The sequence below is a fragment of the Hermetia illucens genome, chromosome 5 (assembly GCF_905115235.1).
Source record: "Hermetia illucens chromosome 5, iHerIll2.2.curated.20191125, whole genome shotgun sequence".
Lineage (NCBI taxonomy): Eukaryota > Metazoa > Arthropoda > Insecta > Diptera > Stratiomyidae > Hermetia > Hermetia illucens.
The window spans coordinates 99,751,399-99,760,784 of record NC_051853.1 but is presented as its reverse complement, the minus strand read 5'-3'; the positions used below and the strand labels follow the sequence as shown (position 1 = coordinate 99,760,784).

General features: G+C 41.5%; 1 protein-coding gene across 3 annotated transcripts in view; it reads left to right on the top strand.

Moving 5' to 3' along the window:
• Nucleotides 1-8,612: 8,612 nt before the first annotated feature.
• The window catches only part of LOC119658376, a 38,193-nt gene continuing 37,419 nt past the window's right edge, over nt 8,613-9,386 (top strand). Inside the window, exon 1 of one of the 3 annotated variants that reach the window (XM_038065740.1) lies at nt 8,613-8,809. The gene's annotated coding sequence lies outside the window, so the exon portion shown is untranslated. Of the gene's footprint in view, nt 8,810-9,048; nt 9,386 lie in introns of those variants that run through there. The other 2 variants (XM_038065738.1, XM_038065743.1) reach the window with 2 other exon arrangements.

Here is a 9,386-nt window from a genome sequence, read left to right as displayed (position 1 = left end):
TGCACGACGCAGGCTGCAATGAAGTTAATACCGCTTCTCGATGAGGAATCAGGGAAGTTTTTCATCAGACCAGAGTACCTCAATGGTACGACACAGGCAACAACGGCGTTTACTTGCCTCCATTTGTTGAGAAGGACTTTCATATAAAGTGGAAATACTACGATTGTTCACAAAGCTGATAAAGTTGCTTGCTGTGCGTATGTTTAGTGCACCTCAAGGCCGAGCGCGGACTAAAATTGTAGCGTAATAAAACCTTTTTTTCGAAATTAATTGTTCCCCTGACATTGCGCATACTGCAAACATAAAGTTTCATAAATGGGCATAATTTCAACCACCACTTGGCTTGAGAGGGAAAATACTCCCCTTTCCCGTGGAGATGGTAGGTACGCTGACTTCTGCCAGATGGTTATGTAGGACTTTTTCCCTCCTAAAGCTACTTCCTCCTCAATCCACTCTCCCCGCGGACTACCATATGATACTACATCGCATGGCTGGATCAATATTTAACCGTTATTCATGATGGAGGTCGTCTCCTTTTGTTTCTTTCTTATAAACTGCGTCCGCCATAGTATTCCGTGGATGTTGTTCCTTGCTTTTTCCACACCTTTATCGAACTCAACATATTCTCCACGATACTTTCCACTGATAAATGGGATATGATGACGACCATGGGCATGGAAGAGAATATGCTCGGCATCCTCCGTTACATACTCGCATCTTTACTAGTTCAATGAATCATCATGGCCACATCGGTGGAGATATCCTCGGACACCACCTAGTCGTAGTGGGTGAGCTTGTGGTAATTTACTACTACACTAAGGGTGGTGTTCAGAGGTGGCAGTAAGGAAGACGGAGCGGCAACCCTGTCGGCCAAACCAAAACCAAGTGGCCGAGGAGAAACTCCATAGTGGTGGCTCCGGGAGACGCTGTACTCACTTTGGTTTGCCGGCCGTGATGCAGTAGGCGAATGCTCCAAAGGCCTAATCAGGGCGATCAGACCCGAGTCTGCACGGGGACTCATCTGAAGTGGCAAATTGGTCACGAAACCTTACCAGGGGTATACTGGTACCATGGGAGCCGGGATAGCCCCTGGACTCTCATACTTCGGGTGAACTGCCGTTGTATGTGAGTAGAGCTCGGTTGTTTGCGGTTGGCCCCCCTAGTGGGAGTTTCATGGTGGTTGTGGTTGTGCTCAAGCGAGAAGAGACCTTCGGGGCTTGGCGTAGTGTTGCGTTTCAGCACGGGTGCTGAACTCCTTAGTTCGGTAGAGATTTACGTAATTCTTGCATCCACCAGTATGAATGCTAAGCCATGCACTTGGTATAGACTGGTACCGTTGTTGCTTGTCTCAACGGGGCTCTGATTGTGGTCACAAAATCAATCCTTGTCTGAAGAAGGTACCTACGTAAAACACTCATGGACTTAACTACACTAAGGGTGTCCAAAAACACATGAAGATGGAAACAAAGGATTGTAACTCCCCAAGTGGTAAGAAGTCGACTCTGAGAAATCAGGTCGTGGCCGAGGCACGAATTTTAGAGGCCTCACCTAATTCATGTTTCCTCACGGAGAAATCTGTGGAAGACAGGCTCTCTACTTCAGTGGAAAACCTACACCCGGTGTCAGCCAAGAAGGATAGTACAGCAACCCCCTTAATGAAAGGAACTGGAAATCTGACTACGGCCGGCCTGTCGGTGCCACTGTTGCCTAACTCTTCTAAAATACGGGGGAGGAAGCGAGCGAAACTTTACCCGCAAAGGAGAAGGAACTGCCTTGCCTGTCAGAACCTCTGCTTTGCCTGTAACCGGAAAAACGGAAGAAAGGGAAGCTGGTAATGTGGACGCAACTGGTCTAACGCCGGTATATGAAAACAGATCCATTCAGCCCGGACCCCGTGAACCTGGGAGGGCTTCTAGCCGGCGACAACGAAGTTTCTTGGGAATGAGCACATGGACGTTGCTACACCATCAATTGTGGCGATATCTAAAGAAATCGGACGCAAGAAAGTGGAACTTTCGGCAAAACGTGAAGACAAGCTGGTAACCCCGGTGAGATTTACACTGAATGCAGCAGACTTCTCAGTTAGCGGCGGTTTTCATGTTAGACAGCACTGATGGCTACAAACATAAAAATTAGTCAAATCAACCTTCAACATGCGAAAGCTTCTTCCTATCTTCCTTCCTACTGGTTGGCAAATTTGCAGAACTGTCCTTATATATTTCTGGTCCAAGAATCATGGGTTCGTTTTAATAGCATCCGTGGTATTGGATCCGTCAAAGGGGCTAGGATCTTCTTCGACGAAAGATCCTCGAGACAGAGGTCCTGCGTTCCGATGTCAAAATTGTTAGATGCAACCATGCTGAGCCAATTCTGTTCCCAGGTCCTTACATACCAAGTTAATGGTATGAGGAGAAACGTCATAGCTGCCTCTACTTACTTACCCTATGCTTTTTTGTGTCCTCCGCCGACGAAAGAACTAAAGGATCTGGTAGTGTATGCAAAATCAAGTGGCGTTGAACTTTTAATAGATTGTGATACAAACGCTCAGCATATTTGTTGCCATGCCATCCTAGAGGAGAGGAGCTGTTTGATTTTATCATTTCAGCTGGTCTAATGACCGCGAACGAAGAAGAAATGAAGTAATTGAACTTATAATCTGCACTTCCAAATTATTAAAGTTAATTAGAGACTAACAATTGCTAAATGAAGTCTTACGTTCAGATACGTAGAATTTAGTCTGACTATTGCAGGCGAACAGTCTCATACCAGGCTGTGCAGGGTCCTTTATAAGGATGAGCCAGCCAAGTTTGGCTCCCTTGGAAAACCGGATGGTACTTTCACGAACTCCAGAGTTGAGTCTATACAGATTCTCTTGGAAGGACACCACCCGGGAGAACAGGTCTCAGCAGTGGGAAGAAGTGAATTGGCGGTTTCTGTAAACCCTTCAACTCTGAGATATTGCAAAGGGAATCGGGACACTGAGAGAGCGGTTGTTACAAATGAAAAGGCGAGAGCTACTATACTTTCATTTGAACACTTCAAAGCAAGGAGGGTATAGAGCACTTAGGGCAACTTCTAACAAATATTTTTCGAAGATGTCTTGCTCTGGGCTACGTACCTTGGAAAGATGACTATTCAAATCTGAAGAACTTCAGTCAAATCAGCCTAACATCAGTTTCGCTGAAATGTCTGGAGAGACTGGTTGAGCGTCACATTCGCATGAAGACTAAGGCTAAGGTCCCACCTCCTAAATGAAAGCCAACGTGCTTACCAACGTGGAAAGTACTGTGAATCTGATCTTCATTCTTTGGTTTCAAAGATAGTGGATGCAACTCTGAAGGCTAAGTACGCGATGGGGGTGTTCTTGGACATTGAAGGGGCTTTTGACTGTGCGCCCTTCCAAAAGCTCTATGATTCCGACAGAGACCGTGGTATTGACGAAACTCTAACCAACTGGATCCACTGCTACCTAACAACGAAAACCGCGAAAGGCTGCCCTCAAGGAGGGCAGGGAATGCTGATCAACTCACTACTATCATCATGATCATAATCATCAACAACGGCGCAACAACCGGTATCCGGTCTAGGCCTGCCTTAATAAGCGACTCCAGATATCCCGGTTTGCGCCGAGGTCCACCAATTCGATATCCCTAAAAGCTCTCTGGCGCGCTGACCTACACCATCGCTCAATCTCAGGCAGGGTCTGCTTCGCTTTCTTTTTGTACCATAAATATTGCCCTTATAGACTTTCCGGGCTGGATCATCCTCATCCATACGGATTAAGTGACCCGCCCACCGTAACCTATTGAGCCAGATTTTATCTACATTCTGATGGCCATGGTATCGCTTATAGATTTCATCATTATGTAGGCTACGAAATCGTCCATCCTCATGTAGGGGGCCAAAAATTCTTCGGAGGATTCTTCTCTCGAACGCGGCCAAGAGTTCGCAATTTTTCTTCCAAAGAACCCAAATCTCCGAGGAATACATGAGGACTGGCAAGATCATTGTCTTGTGCAGTAAGAGCTTTGACCCTATGGTGAGATGTTTCGAGCGGAACAATTTTTGTAAGCTGAAATAGGCTCTGTTGGCTGACAATAACCATGCGCGGATTTCATTGTTATCGGTTGTGATTTTTAACTCAAAGTTGTAGTCTCCTATCTTCATTCTTCCTATTTGACCAATGCGGTTTGATGCTGTTGGTTGGTTGCGTTTTGGTGCTGACATTGCCACCATATACTTTGTCTTGCCTTCATTGATTTTCAACCCAAGATCTCGCCCCATTAGCCGCCTGCTCGATCTAGATGAAGGCAGTTTGTACGTCTCGGGTCGTTCTTCCCATGGTGTCGATATCGTCAGCGTAGGTTTACCTTAGCATCATGGATCACTTTCGATGATAGGTCATCCCCTTGTCGTAGACCGTTGTTGATGTCGAATGGTCTTGAAAGTGCTCCTGCTGCTTTTATCTGGCCTCGCACATTGGTCAGGGTCAACCTAGTCAGTCTTATCGATTTCGGCGGGATACCGAATTATCTCATGGCCGTGTACAGTTTTACCCTGGCTATGCTATCATAGACGGCGTTAAAGTCGATGAACAGATGGTGAAACTGATGTCCATATTCCAACAGTTTTTCCATCGCTTGCCGCAGAGAGAAAATCTGATCTGTCGCTGATTTGCTTGGAGTGAAGCCTCTTTGGTATGGGCGAATGATGTTCTGAGCATATGGGGCTATACGGCCTAGCAAGATAGCAGAAAATATCTTATAGAATGGTACTCAGCAACGTGATACCTTTACAATTGCTACACTGTGTGATATCTCACTTTTTATGTATGAAACAGATAATGCCTTTTTGATGAGGTGACTACTATGCGAACTGCAAAATCTGCCTGGCTGTGCTGGCAGTTGGTCGAGATCTCGGAATGTAGAAGTACCCAACGCGTCGTTGACTTGATTGACAGTTGGTGTTTCAAGCATGTCTCAGTAAAGCCAAATAAAACCACAATGGTATTATTTACATAAGGGAGGAAACTGAATAGTCTTTACCTTCCGGAGATGCGGGGTACCACCCTTCAACTCTCCGAAGTAAAATATCTAGGAGCTATTCTAGACAATAAACTTCTTTGAAGAAAACATGTTGAGATAAAAATGGAACGAACTCTCACAGCTTATGGGCTCAGTAGGCGGACCTTTGCTTGGACGTGGGGACTTAGGCTTTAGGTAGTAATGTGGATATATGCATATCATTAGGCCGATCTTCGCTTATGCGTGTTAAGGTGAAAAAAAAGAATTTTCGCTGTAAACTAGCCACACTGCAAAGAACTGTGTGTCTAGGTAACACCGATGCCATGAACACCACATCCGGCGCAGCTCTGAATGTATTACTCAATTTGTATCCCTTGGATTTGTTTACTCAGAGCACAGCAGCTCATAGACTAATTCGATTAGATCTGTGGGAAAACAATGGACGTGGGTGGCACAGAGCATTGGAAGGGTCATTGGGAGAACTGAATTTAGTTTTCGCATTGCCTTCCAATTCTCAAATGGCCATACATCAGTTTGGTAGAAGATATGAGGTTATCTTCAAACGGAAGGAAAACCGGGACGAACCAGAAGAATGCGTGTCAGGATATAGTGACGTCTTCTCTGATCTCAAAGACCGAAAATGGTTCTGGAGCAGGAGTGTACATCTCGAATAAAAACGAGAAATGTCCTTTGTGGTTATTGTGGTGTAACTTTCTATATGCCCCGACCCGAACCAGCAATTGGGGTGTCGGTAGCATTGGCTGATGGTGCTATCAAAAACTGGGAACAAGCTTCCCATAATAACAGGTTAGGTTTACAAATTTCATAACCTGGATCATGAATCCATATGGCTTCAGTCACCAAGTTATCGATAGACATCATCCCAGTTCGGTAAGTACAGTATGTTCGGAGAATACAAAGTCGATACGCTCCAATAAAATTAATAACGGTATATTTCCATATTTTTGAAATTTACTCGAAAACCACTCTTAAGTTCATTTCTCGTTCCAGAAGTGCATCAGTATAAATGATAATATACCACATAATTTTGGAAAGTTTGAAGGCAATCTAACTATCAATAACAAAGTTATAATACAAAAGGTCAAAATTTTGTTGTTGTTTTGTTGAAAACTAGAAAGTAGTCCTAATTTTGTTGAAGGTCTTCAGGTTAGTTATTTTAATTTTCATTATTTCCTTAACTGTTGTGATAATCTTTCTGTGATGCCTCAAGCATTTCGTTGGCAAGTGCAAAAATGACATGCCTTGGTGTGGTGGCCTCTAACACCTACGGAGTTGAGTAGTCGCAAATGAATTAACTTCCTGTTGCAGATATTTTGGTGCTTCGACGTGCCTTTCGCTGAGATCGTGGAGTTCCCATATGTTCTGCCGCGGCATTAAAATCACCACCAATGATGGTATTAGAATGTTTTTTTAAAAAGAGAAATGTCGTTCAGACTTTTCTCGAAAGATACCTTTTGAGGTATTCGGTGGAAAACGGTTATTAAATTCGGTTTCCAATTTTGTTTAATGGCTATCAGAATATCATAATCAAATTGATAATGCACTTCAAAGGAGAAGATATAATTTTTGAGAAATATGCCTGCTCCTCCATATAGATCTTTTCCAAGTATGAAAATTGTGTTGTACCCAGAGATTATGCTATACGCAAAACTACCGTTGATGTTGAAAATTCCCCAGAGAATTTGGGTATTAATGTCTTGTCTATTGGCAACATATAAAAGAGTTCTTATTTTTGGATTGGCTTTACATATTATGTTGTAAACTCTTCACCATTTGCGGCTTTGATAATTAAGAAATCATCATGTGTTAATTTTATCTGCAAATCTACGAAGACTAAAGTAGGTAAAAAAAATTAACTTAACAATGGTAGAAGGAATGAAAGCATAGGTACTATCTGTATCTCTTCTATTGAGTTTGATAACGTTAGCAATTTTCACTGGCAATTTTGTATCACAAACAATCTCTCGTTCAGTGAACATGAGAGAAGTACGTTTTATGATATGGTATCTGTAAATAAAATTTTTGAGAATAAGATCTCTAAGATGCTTGTCTGTCGAGAAAAATGTCATGTTAAACCTTTTTTGTGTCTGTAATTCATTTTACATTTGTTACATTTGTTACATTGTTACATTTGTTGATTCATCAGATTTAAAGGATTTTGGGGGATCAATAATGTTGAATGGGTTTAGTTATTTGTTAACCTATTTGGGAGAATTATAAATCGATTAGAAATGCACCGTTTTTCCAGTTGAGTGTTGAAGATAAAAAACAGCTAATTAACCGGAAAAACTGGGGACTTTACCCAGGAGAAATGACCAAATGCACCAGAACATAATAATTTAAACATCCGTACTTAAAGCTCAACATCGGTCGGCGTGACAATAGCAAAACATGTTTGGAATCCTTCCCACTTTGTATGCCCCAAATAGCCCTCATTACAACAGCAAACCCCATTTGAATTCGATTGCGTCTTGCCTTAGCCAGAAAAAATGTTGGAAATGCATACAATATTATGCAGCATGAGCAAGTCTATGTGAAAGCCAGAGGTAAACGATTATTTCCCAATATTAAGAAATTGTTATGACAAAATTTGGAAAATTTAAATAGAAATGGATTATAGAGTTTTGGGGAAAAGTGCAACGTAATAGGGTTTTGTAAACAAAATTATGATAAGGGGAATTTAATTGATCATTTTAAGTTAATGTTGAGACGCTAATTAAAAAAATTGGAAGGAGGGTATTGGAGCAAAGAAGAGGTGCTAAAATATGAGAAAAAGCAGAAATGTTCCATATTAGCAAATGCATTTTCTCGTCAGGCTGCCACCGGAAAAGACAAAGGAAACTTTGGACATTATATAAAGCCGCGAACACTCACGATAGTGCAATGTTGCATCGACTGGTATCGAACTTCCAGTCACGATACACTACCCTCTAGAAATAAGTAGACAATTTTATCTTCTGTTACGTACTAACGTTTTTCAAGGAAAAAACTACAAAATGCTCCACACCTGGAAACTGTAAGCTGTTAGTTTTTTTTTTGTGTTTTGGTCTAGCTGGTAGCGTTTTCATTCCGATAACTGGATTTTTAGGTCTATCTCGGTGAAAATCCAGATGTTCCGTCATTTTGAAAAGAATTTAAGCGAAGTGCCCGGTCACATGACCAGATTAATGGAATTTGTGCACAATAACATCTTGACAGACTTTCCACGTTCATAAGAGATTTCAACGTTTAAGTCGCCACTTATTACATAGCAATCAAATGGTCGCATTTATTTGTCTTTCGTTTGTCCATGTCACATCATTCCAAATTTTTGTCCAATATTCTATTCCATATGATACGAATAAAAAGCAATCATTTCATTCAAGATAATCATAATTACGCGTGACTTGCATTCTATGCTCAATATGTCAACTTATCACAATAAGTGTAGAACCGAGCCTTCATCGGCCTTCGCTGGAGTAGCGAACGAATCCAAAATATTTGATACGTGATATTGAAGCCACATGGGTTTATTTTCAGAGCATCAAAATCTCATCATTACCAAGCAAATTATTTCACTGTCAACTCTGAGTTTATTTCAATATTTGAATAGCTCCAGCAAGTATAAAAGGGGTTGCGACTTTGTTTCAATGTTCTAATCAACACCAGGTTAGAAGCGTAGTTGTTCAGAGTATCGGCGTTTCAGTTCCGAATTTGTTCAGATATTGTGCCGCGACTAACTTTTGCAAATTAGTAATTATTGATCACTGAGATATTCTTATCAGGTAAGGCGGTCTTCCAGTGATCGAAAATAAGTGAATGTACGAAAAGTCTTATGCTAGTGCAAGTAGTTTACATTAAGATTGTCAACATACAATCGCTGGTGTTATCGTGACTGGATATCGGATACCAGTCGAATCAGCTGTAAATAAGTACCTGAGTCAAATCAGGGCAATAATCTCTGACGAGCGCAATGCTCCTACAGTGTATTGTAGTGTACCATTACGATCTTGAATGAAGTGCGCTAACACACTTCCAGGCCCCGATCCAATTGGATTATTGGGCCAACTTATTATTATTATTAACATACAATCGCGTTTTTATAATAGCTAACAGAGATGTGAAATGGTGACCTTGTCTGACAAGAACAAAGTGTTTTAGATAGTACAACTTAGTGAATAGGTATGCCCAAAAAAGTAATCTGCAAAAACTGAAAGATAAGGTATTTTAATGGACCAGTGATGTGATTTTAATAATATCAGATCAACCATCAATCAAAGTAAATCAGTGGATAACTAATCTAAAGTGACGATATCTATTTAATTGTTTGGGGAGAATATGTGGGAATCCTTTTACGTGCAG